This window comes from Pseudophryne corroboree, chromosome 1, assembly GCF_028390025.1.
Source record: "Pseudophryne corroboree isolate aPseCor3 chromosome 1, aPseCor3.hap2, whole genome shotgun sequence".
NCBI lineage: Eukaryota > Metazoa > Chordata > Amphibia > Anura > Myobatrachidae > Pseudophryne > Pseudophryne corroboree.
The window spans coordinates 520,205,282-520,216,889 of record NC_086444.1 but is presented as its reverse complement, the minus strand read 5'-3'; positions in this window follow the sequence as shown (position 1 = coordinate 520,216,889).

The window sequence follows — 11,608 nt, the reverse complement described above, 5'->3', positions numbered from 1 at the left end:
TCACGCAGGATGGCCCTTCCAAAAAACCCTCCGCAAACAGCACATGACGCAAAGAAAAAAAGAGGCGCAATGAGGTAGCTGTGTGAGTAAGATAAGCGACCCTAGTGGCCGACACAAACACCGGGCCCATCTAGGAGTGGCACTGCAGTGTCACGCAGGATGGCCCTTCCAAAAAACCCTTCCCAAACAGCACATGACGCAAAGAAAAAAAGAGGCGCAATGAGGTAGCTGTGTGAGTAAGATAAGCGACCCTAGTGGCCGACACAAACACTGTGCCCATCTAGGAGTGGCACTGCAGTGTCACGCAGGATGGCCCTTCCAAAAAACCCTCCCCAAACAGCACATGACGCAAAGAAAAAAAGAGGCGCAATGAGGTAGCTGTGTGAGTAAGATAAGCGACCCTAGTGGCCGACACAAACACCGGGCCCATCTAGGAGTGGCACTGCAGTGTCACGCAGGATGGCCCTTCCAAAAAACCCTTCCCAAACAGCACATGACGCAAAGAAAAAAAGAGGCGCAATGAGGTAGCTGTGTGAGTAAGATAAGCGACCCTAGTGGCCGACACAAACACCGGGCCCATCTAGGAGTGGCACTGCAGTGTCACGCAGGATGGCCCTTCCAAAAAACATTCCACAAACAGCACATGACGCAAAGAAAAATTAAAGAAAAAAGAGGTGCAAGATGGAATTGTCCTTGGGCCCTCCCACCCATCCTTATGTTGTATAAACAGGACATGCACACTTTAACCAACCCATCATTTCAGTGACAGGGTCTGCCACACGACTGTGACTGAAATGACGGGTTGGTTTGGACCCCCACCAAAAAAGAAGCAATTAATCTCTCCTTGCACAAACTGGCTCTACAGAGGCAAGATGTCCACCTCATCATCATCCTCCGATATATCACCGTGTACATCCCCCTCCTCACAGATTATCAATTCGTCCCCACTGGAATCCACCATCTCAGCTTCCTGTGTACTTTGCGGAGGCAATTGCTGCTGGTCAATGTCTCCACGGAGGAATTGATTATAATTCATTTTAATGAACATCATCTTCTCCACATTTTCTGGATGTAACCTCGTACGCCGATTGCTGACATGGTGAGCGGCGGCACTAAACACTCTTTCGGAGTACACACTTGTGGGAGGGCAACTTAGGTAGAATAAAGCCAGTTTGTGCAAGGGCCTCCAAATTGCCTCTTTTTCCTGCCAGTATAAGTACGGACTGTGTGACGTGCCTACTTGGATGCGGTCACTCATATAATCCTCCACCATTCTTTCAATGGTGAGAGAACCATATGCAGTGACAGTAGACGACATGTCCGTAATCGTTGTCAGGTCCTTCAGTCCGGACCAGATGTCAGCATCAGCAGTCGCTCCAGACTGCCCTGCATCACCGCCAGCGGGTGGGCTCGGAATTCTGAGCCTTTTCCTCGCACCCCCAGTTGCGGGAGAATGTGAAGGAGGAGATGTTGACAGGTCGCGTTCCGCTTGACTTGACAATTTTCTCACCAGCAGGTCTTTCAACCCCAGCAGACTTGTGTCTGCCGGAAAGAGAGATCCAAGGTAGGCTTTAAATCTAGGATCGAGCACGGTGGCCAAAATGTAGTGCTCTGATTTCAACAGATTGACCACCCGTGAATCCTTGTTAAGCGAATTAAGGGCTCCATCCACAAGTCCCACATGCCTAGCGGAATCGCTCCGTGTTAGCTCCTCCTTCAATGTCTCCAGCTTCTTCTGCAAAAGCCTGATGAGGGGAATGACCTGACTCAGGCTGGCAGTGTCTGAACTGACTTCACGTGTGGCAAGTTCAAAGGGCATCAGAACCTTGCACAACGTTGAAATCATTCTCCACTGCACTTGAGACAGGTGCATTCCACCTCCTATATCGTGCTCAATTGTATAGGCTTGAATGGCCTTTTGCTGCTCCTCCAACCTCTGAAGCATATAGAGGGTTGAATTCCACCTCGTTACCACTTCTTGCTTCAGATGATGGCAGGGCAGGTTCAGTAGTTTTTGGTGGTGCTCCAGTCTTCTGTACGTGGTGCCTGTACGCCGAAAGTGTCCCGCAATTCTTCTGGCCACCGACAGCATCTCTTGCACGCCCCTGTCGTTTTTTAAAAAATTCTGCACCACCAAATTCAAGGTATGTGCAAAACATGGGACGTGCTGGAATTTGCCCATATTTAATGCACACACAATATTGCTGGCGTTGTGCGATGCCACAAATCCACAGGAGAGTCCAATTGGGGTAAGCCATTCCGCGATGATCTTCCTCAGTTGCCGTAAGAGGTTTTCAGCTGTGTGCGTATTCTGGAAAGCGGTGATACAAAGCGTAGCCTGCCTAGGAAAGAGTTGGCGTTTGTGAGATGCTGCTACTGGTGCCGCTGCTGCTGTTCTTGCGGCGGGAGTCCATACATCTACCCAGTGGGCTGTCACAGTCATATAGTCCTGACCCTGCCCTGCTCCACTTGTCCACATGTCCGTGGTTAAGTGGACATTGGGTACAACTGCATTTTTTAGGACACTGGTGAGTCTTTTTCTGACGTCCGTGTACATTCTCGGTATCGCCTGCCTAGAGAAGTGGAACCTAGATGGTATTTGGTAACGGGGGCACACTGCCTCAATAAATTGTCTAGTTCCCTGTGAACTAACGGCGGATACCGGACGCACGTCTAACACCAACATAGTTGTCAAGGCCTCAGTTATCCGCTTTGCAGCAGGATGACTGCTGTGATATTTCATCTTCCTCGCAAAGGACTGTTGGACAGTCAATTGCTTACTGGAAGTAGTACAAGTGGGCTTACGACTTCCCCTCTGGGATGACGATCGACTCCCAGCAGCAACAACAGCAGCGCCAGCAGCAGTAGGCATTACACTCAAGGATGCATCGGAGGAATCCCAGGCAGGAGAGGACTCGTCAGAATTGCCAGTGACATGGCCTGCAGGACTATTGGCATTCCTGGGTAAGGAGGAAATTGACACTGAGGGAGTTGGTGGGGTGGTTTGCGTGAGCTTGGTTACAAGAGGAAGGGATTTACTGGTCAGTGGACTGCTTCCGCTGTCACCCAAAGTTTTTGAACTTGTCACTGACTTATTATGAATGCGCTGCAGGTGACGTATAAGGGAGGATGTTCCGAGGTGGTTAACGTCCTTACCCCTACTTATTACAGCTTGACAAAGGCAACACACGGCTTGACAAATGTTGTCCGCATTTCTGGTGAAATACTTCCACACCGAAGAGCTGATTTTTTTGGTATTTTCACCAGGCATGTCAATGGCCCTATTCCTCCCGCGGACAACAGGTGTCTCCCCGGGTGCCTGACTTAAACAAACCACCTCACCATCAGAATCCTCCTGGTCAATTTCCTCCCCAGCGCCAGCAACACCCATATCCTCCTCATCCTGGTGTACTTCAACACTGACATCTTCAATCTGACTATCAGGAACTGGACTGCGGGTGCTCCTTCCAGCACTTGCAGGGGGCGTGCAAATGGTGGAAGGCGCATGCTCTTCATGTCCAGTGTTGGGAAGGTCAGGCATCGCAACCGACACAATTGGACTCTCCTTGTGGATTTGGGATTTCGAAGAACGCACAGTTCTTTGCGGTGCTTTTGCCAGCTTGAGTCTTTTCAGTTTTCTAGCGAGAGGCTGAGTGCTTCCATCCTCATGTGAAGCTGAACCACTAGCCATGAACATAGGCCAGGGCCTCAGCCGTTCCTTGCCACTCCGTGTGGTAAATGGCATATTGGCAAGTTTACGCTTCTCCTCCGACAATTTTATTTTAGGTTTTGGAGTCCTTTTTTTACTGATATTTGGTGTTTTGGATTTGACATGCTCTGTACTATGACATTGGGCATCGGCCTTGGCAGACGACGTTGCTGGCATTTCATCGTCTCGGCCATGACTAGTGGCAGCAGCTTCAGCACGAGGTGGAAGTGGATCTTGATCTTTCCCTAATTTTGGAACCTCAACATTTTTGTTCTCCATATTTTAATAGGCACAACTAAAAGGCACCTCAGGTAAACAATGGAGATGGATGGATACTAGTATACTTATGGATGGACTGCCGAGTGCCGACACAGAGGTAGCTACAGCCGTGGACTACCGTACTGTGTCTGCTGCTAATATAGACTGGATGATAATGAGATGAAATCAATATATATATATGTATGTATATATAATATCACTAGTACTGCAGCCGGACAGGTAGATAATATATTTATTAGGTAATGATGACTGATGACGGACCTGCTGGACACTGTCAGCTCAGCAGCACCGCAGACTGCTACAGTAAGCTACTATACTATAGTAGTATGTACAAAGAAGAAAGAAAAAAAAAAACCACGGGTAGGTGGTATACAATTATGGATGGACTGCCGAGTGCCGACACAGAGGTAGCTACAGCCGTGGACTACCGTACTGTGTCTGCTGCTAATATAGACTGGATGATAATGAGATGAAATCAATATATATATATGTATGTATATATAATATCACTAGTACTGCAGCCGGACAGGTAGATAATATATTTATTAGGTAATGATGACTGATGACGGACCTGCTGGACACTGTCAGCTCAGCAGCACCGCAGACTGCTACAGTAAGCTACTATACTATAGTAGTATGTACAAAAAAGAAAAAAAAAAAAAAACCACGGGTAGGTGGTATACAATTATGGATGGACTGCCGAGTGCCGACACAGAGGTAGCTACAGCCGTGGACTAACGTACTGTGTCTGCTGCTAATATAGACTGGATGATTGATAATGAGATGAAATCAATATATATATGTATGTATATATAATATCACTAGTACTGCAGCCGGACAGGTTGATAATATATTTATTAGGTAATGATGACTGATGACGGACCTGCTGGACACTGTCAGCTCAGCAGCACCGCAGACTGCTACAGTAAGCTACTATACTATAGTAGTATGTACAAAGAAGAAAGAAAAAAAAAAAACCACGGGTAGGTGGTATACAATTATGGATGGACTGCCGAGTGCCGACACAGAGGTAGCTACAGCCGTGGACTACCGTACTGTGTCTGCTGCTAATATAGACTGGATGATAATGAGATGAAATCAATATATATATATGTATGTATATATAATATCACTAGTACTGCAGCCGGACAGGTAGATAATATATTTATTAGGTAATGATGACTGATGACGGACCTGCTGGACACTGTCAGCTCAGCAGCACCGCAGACTGCTACAGTAAGCTACTATACTATAGTAGTATGTACAAAGAAGAAAGAAAAAAAAAAACCACGGGTAGGTGGTATACAATTATGGATGGACTGCCGAGTGCCGACACAGAGGTAGCTACAGCCGTGGACTAACGTACTGTGTCTGCTGCTAATATAGACTGGATGATTGATAATGAGATGAAATCAATATATATATATATGTATGTATATATAATATCACTAGTACTGCAGCCGGACAGGTAGATAATATATTTATTAGGTAATGATGACTGATGACGGACCTGCTGGACACTGTCAGCTCAGCAGCACCGCAGACTGCTACAGTAAGCTACTATACTATAGTAGTATGTACAAAGAAGAAAGAAAAAAAAAAAAACACGGGTAGGTGGTATACAATTATGGATGGACTGCCGAGTGCCGACACAGAGGTAGCTACAGTCGTGGACTAACGTACTGTGTCTGCTGCTAATATAGACTGGATGATTGATAATGAGATGAAATCAATATATATATGTATGTATATATAATATCACTAGTACTGCAGCCGGACAGGTAGATAATATATTTATTAGGTAATGATGACTGATGACGGACCTGCTGGACACTGTCAGCTCAGCAGCACCGCAGACTGCTACAGTAAGCTACTATACTCTATAGTAGTATGTACAAAGAAGAAAAAAAAAAAAAAACCACGGGTAGGTGGTATACAATTATGGATGGACTGCCGAGTGCCGACACAGAGGTAGCTACAGCCGTGGACTAACGTACTGTGTCTGCTGCTAATATAGAGTCTAGACTGGATGATAAATTATTGATAATGAGATGAAATCAATATAATATCACCAGTACTGCAGCCGGACAGGTACTATATATATTTATTATGTAATGACTGATGACGGACCTGCTGGACACTGTCAGGTCAGCACTGCACCGCAGACTGCTACAGTAAGCTACTATAGTAGTATGTATAAAGAAGAATGAAAAAAAAAAAAACCACGGGTAGGTGGTATACAATATTATATATATATATATATTATATACAATTATATATATATATATATATATATTAAACTGGTGGTGATTGATTATTAAACTGGTGGTCACTTCAGGTCACGTTGCAACTTGCAACTAGTACTCCGAGGCCTAAGCAGACAATCACAAAATATATTATTATACTGGTGGTCAGTGTGGTCACAACAATGGCAGTGTGGCACTGACTCTGGCAGCAAAAGTGTGCACTGTACGTTATATGTACTCCTGAGTCCTGCTCTCAGACTCTAACTGCTCCCCACTGTCAGTGTCTCCCCCACAAGTCAGATAATACACTTACAGTCACACTATCTATTATCTAATCTATAAATATCACTTCAGCAAGTAGTATAGTAGTATACAGTATAGTAGTACTCCTCCTAATAATGCTCCCCAAAATACTGTGTCTCTCTCTTCTCTAAACGGAGAGGACACCAGCCACGTCCTCTCCCTATGACTCTCAATGCACGTGTGAAAATGGCGGCGACGCGCGGCTCCTTATATAGAATCCGAGTCTCGCGATAGAATCCAAGCCTCGCGAGAATCCGACAGCGTGATGATGACGTTCGGGCGCGCTCGGGTTAGCCGAGCAAGGCGGGAAGATCCGAGCCTGCTCGGACCCGTGTAAAAAACCTGAAGTTCGGGCGGGTTCGGATTCAGAGGAACCGAACCCGCTCATCTCTAGAAAATATATCCATTAATAGGAGAGTTTCTCTGTATATTCTAAATGGTACCACTGGAAAACTGACCTGTTTTAAATAAAATGCGTTCCCATAAAGGTATCTTTAAAACTTCATATATACAAATGGCGTGCCTCAGGACTCACAACTTAAAACCCATCAGAAACTGGCTTACCTTAATAATAAGCTCTATGTTCACTGCAAGGTATCTTTAGGGGTCTTTACTCCTACGTTGCCCTCCTGTATCACCATCCAAAAACAGCTCCAGACAGTGCGATATAGAACAGCAAATAAAATAGTTCCTTTCTTTCTTCTTTATCGTGTCTAGAAAGAAGTTGTGCTCTTTTGGGTGAGTGCTGAGCTGCAGCTAGGGCACGAGTTACTATTTCCTTTTTGTTTGGCATATGTACGCCGTGCTACAAAACTCCCTCAGTCAGCGGACAGCTGCAAATCCAGTCCCACCACACTCACCATTGAATGATTTTTCTACTGTGTACGCAGTCCAGGACTTACTCCTCCAGTGCGATGAGAACAGGCTGATCGGGGCCGGAGCTGACATCACACACCCTCACTGACAACGTTTGGGAACGCCTGCATTTTCCCTGTTAATCCCAGAAAACGGTCCGTTACCACCCACAAACGGCCTCTTCCTGTCAATCAGCATGCAAATGGCTGTGCGATTGAAATTTTCGCACCAGCCTGTCCCTGTTCGGTGATGCCCATTGTTGTTTGCCGACGCGCGTGCGCATTGCGGTGCATACACATGCGCAGTCTATCCATAATCGCCCGCTGTGCGAAAACGTACAGCAGCGATCGGGTCTGAATCACTTCCTGAGTCGGGCCCAATGTCATTTCCTATTCAACAAAAAAACTTCAGTAAAACAGATTAAAGTTACAGATTTTGCCTCAGGGTCTCAGTACAGACACTCTTGTAAGTACTGGCAAGAGATTAAAACCAACTTTACCCCCCCCCCCACCACCAAAAAATAAATAAATAAATCAGTAAGGCAATGGACAAAATTGGTGAACAAGACACATACAGTGCCGTGAAAAAGTTATTGCCCCTTCCTGATTTCCTCTATGCTTGCATCATTTGTCACACTTGTTTTAGAATATCAAACAAAATTGAATATAAGACAAAGATAAACTGAGTAAACAAAGATAAAAATTTTTTAATAAATAATCATTTCACTTATTTAATGAAAAAAGTTATCTTACACCTATATCACTCATGAGAAAAATTAATTGCCCCCCAAAACATACAGTAATAACTTAGTATAACACTGCAACCAAACACTTCCGATAGCTGGAGATAGGACTTTCACGTCGCTGTGGAGGAATTTTGCCCCGCTCTTGTTTGCTTTCATCCAGCAACATTGGAGGGTTTTCCAGCATGAAGTGTCCGCTTAAGTTCCTGCCACAGATCACAGTTGGATTGAAGTCACAAATTTGAGTAGGCCACTCCACAACAGCAGCATCATAAGTAATATGCTCTTGACATCTTACAAAGAAAGTTACAAAACTATTACATAAAAAAGTTTAGAAGAAATAGGTTTGCCTGTTCATATCCAGAAATAACCAGCATCATTGACTAATTATTATTATTTATTAACAGTTTCTTATATAGCGCAGCAAATTCCGTTGCGCTTTATAATTGGAAAGCACAACGGACTAATGGCCCCCATACATTAGCGCGCCCAATCCCCCAGCACCGCCGACCGGCTGCACAGATCAGCAGCCAGTGATGATCAGCGTCCATCTCGGAATTTGGAAGATTCCCCAACCCAGCCATCGGGGGAACGGCAAATAGCGGCAGTATTTTGCATATATGGGGGCCATAGGCCTCAATACCATGTCCGCAAATTAGAAGATTATTATAGAAATATGCTTATAATGTATAAATGAAAGCATTACAGCTGGCAAGGGTAACCTATTATTTTTAGATGTTCCAGCTAGCACAGGAAAAGCATTTTTAATAAACTTATTGATTCCTGCAACAAAATTTATCAGGAACTTCAGCAACTCTGTTATCTGGTCGTACAGTACTGAAATATTTATATACAGGTGTGATATACGAGTTAGTTAAATGTCAACATTTGACATGTCTGCATTCACTATGTTGACACTGATATATTGTCGACTTGTGCAGCATGTGAGAATGTCGACCATACTATTTAACCCTACGCTGATATTTTCATAAGTAGAATGCATTTTGTTGATAATTTCTTAATGTCGACATTAAGAACATGTTGACATTTTGAACTTCATTGACGACATTTAGAACGATTCAACATTACTGCATACCCTATATGCTGGTATCAATCAGATTTGAACGTTTTCTAACCAAACACATTTAATAGCTAATTATGCCCATAAGTCAGTGAAAGCAGATCTATATAGCACTCTAGTTCCATATATAAAATATTATGTTTAATATATCTGCTTAGAATCATGCAGTAAATGAATAAATAGTCTCTGTAAAGCGCTGTGTAATGTGTAGGTGTTATACCCTATAACTGATAATAAATAACCCACACTTGTGTATGTTAGAACTAATTCTTGTGAGACACTGGGGGTAATTCTGAGTTGATCGCAGCAGGAACTTTGGGGGTCATTCCGAGTTGTTCGCTCGTTGCTGATTTTCGCAACGGAGCGATTAAGGCAAAAATGCGCATGCGCATGGTACGCAGTGCGCATGCGCTAAGTATTTTAGCACAAAACTTAGTAGATTTACTCACGTCCGAACGAAGACTTTTCATCGTTGAAGTGATCGGAGTGTGATTGACAGGAAGTGGGTGTTTCTGGGCGGAAACGGACCGTTTTCTGGGAGTGTGCGGAAAAACGCAGGCGTACCAGGATAAAACGCGGGAGTGTCTGGAGAAACGGGGGAGTGGCTGGCCGAACGCAGGGCGTGTTTGTGACGTCAAACCAGGAACGAAACAGGCTGAGCTGATCGCAGTGTAGGGGTAAGTCTCGAGCTACTCAGAAACTGCTAAGAATTTTCTATTCACAATTCTGCTAATCTTTCGTTCGCTATTCTGCTTAGCTAAGATACACTCCCAGAGGGCGGCAGCCTAGCGTGAGCAATGCTGCTAAAATCTGCTAGCGAGCGAACAACTCGGAATGACCCCCTTTGTTAGCAGTTGGGCAAAACCATGTGCACTGCAGGGGAGGCAGATATAACATGTGCAGAGAGAGTTAGATTTGGGTGTGGTGTGTTCAATCTACAATCTAAATTGCAGTGTAAAAATAAAGCAGCCAGTATTTACCCTGCACAGAAACAAAACAACCCACCCAAATCTAACTCTCTCTGCACATGTTATATCTGCCCCTCCTGCAGTGCACATGGGGGGTAATTCTGAGTTGATCGCAGCAGGAACTTTGGGGGTAATTCCAAGTTGATCGCAGCAGGAATTTAGTTAGCAATTGGGCAAAACCATGTGCACTGCAGGGGAGGCAGATTTAACATGTGCAGAGAGAGTTAGATTTGGGTGGGTTATTTTATTTCTGTGCAGGGTAAATACTGGCTGCTTTATTTTTACACTGCATATTAGATTGCAGATTGAACACACCCCACCCAAATCTAACTCTCTCTGCAAATGTTATATCTGCCCCCCCCCCCCCCCCCCTGCAGTACACATGGTTTTTGCCCAATTGCTAACAAAATTCCTGCTGCGATCAATTACCCCCACTGGTGTGTAAGCAAGCAGACCTTCACTTCATGTTACTATGAGCACACAAAGAGGCTCGGGCCCTCATTCTGAGTCGTTCGCTCGGTAATTTTCTTCGCATCGCAGCGTTTTTCAGCTTAGTGCGCATGCGCAATGTTCGCACTGCGACTGCGCCAAGTAATTTTGCTATGAAGATAGTTTTTTTACTCACGGCTTTTTCTTCGCTCCGGCGATCGTAGTGTGATTGACAGGAAATGGGTGTTACTGGGCGGAAACACGGCGTTTTATGGGCGTGTGGATAAAAACGCTACCGTTTCCGGAAAAAACGCGGGAGTGGCTGGAGAAACGGAGGAGTGTCTGGGCGAACGCTGGGTGTGTTTATGACGTCAAACCAGGAACGACAAGCACTGAACTGATCGCAGATGCCGAGTAAGTCTGAAGCTACTCTGAAACTGCTAAGTAGTTTGTAATCGCAATATTGCGAATACATCGTTCGCAATTTTAAGAAGCTAAGATTCACTCCCAGTAGGCGGCGGCTTAGCGTGTGTAACTCTGCTAAAATCGCCTTGCGAGCGAACAACTCGGAATGAGGGCCTCGGTCAGCTTACAAAAGGGAAACAGCCCTTCATTACCATGCAGCACTGTATAAAAAGGCAGGCTTTTCAGAGGAGCAGTTGCCATCAAGCACTAATGTGTAAACAAACAGCCCTTCACTATGAATAGCAATGCACACAGACTACTCATCTAATCAGAAAAAGTGTGTACATCACGTCAGTCACTACGATACATCCTAAAAATCTTGTATTAAATATAGAATTTATATGAAGTTTAGATGTATGTGAATAAATGAAATAGCATGGTTTTGCATCTTTTTATAGCATTTTACACGATGGGTGTAGATATCTTCGAGAATTGAATCTGCCCAACTGCTAATCTTCAAGATGTGTGCAGCCCTCACAAGTAAAGCTGAAGAGGTTTTGTTTTGCTTTTCAATGGATCTAATCTGATTAG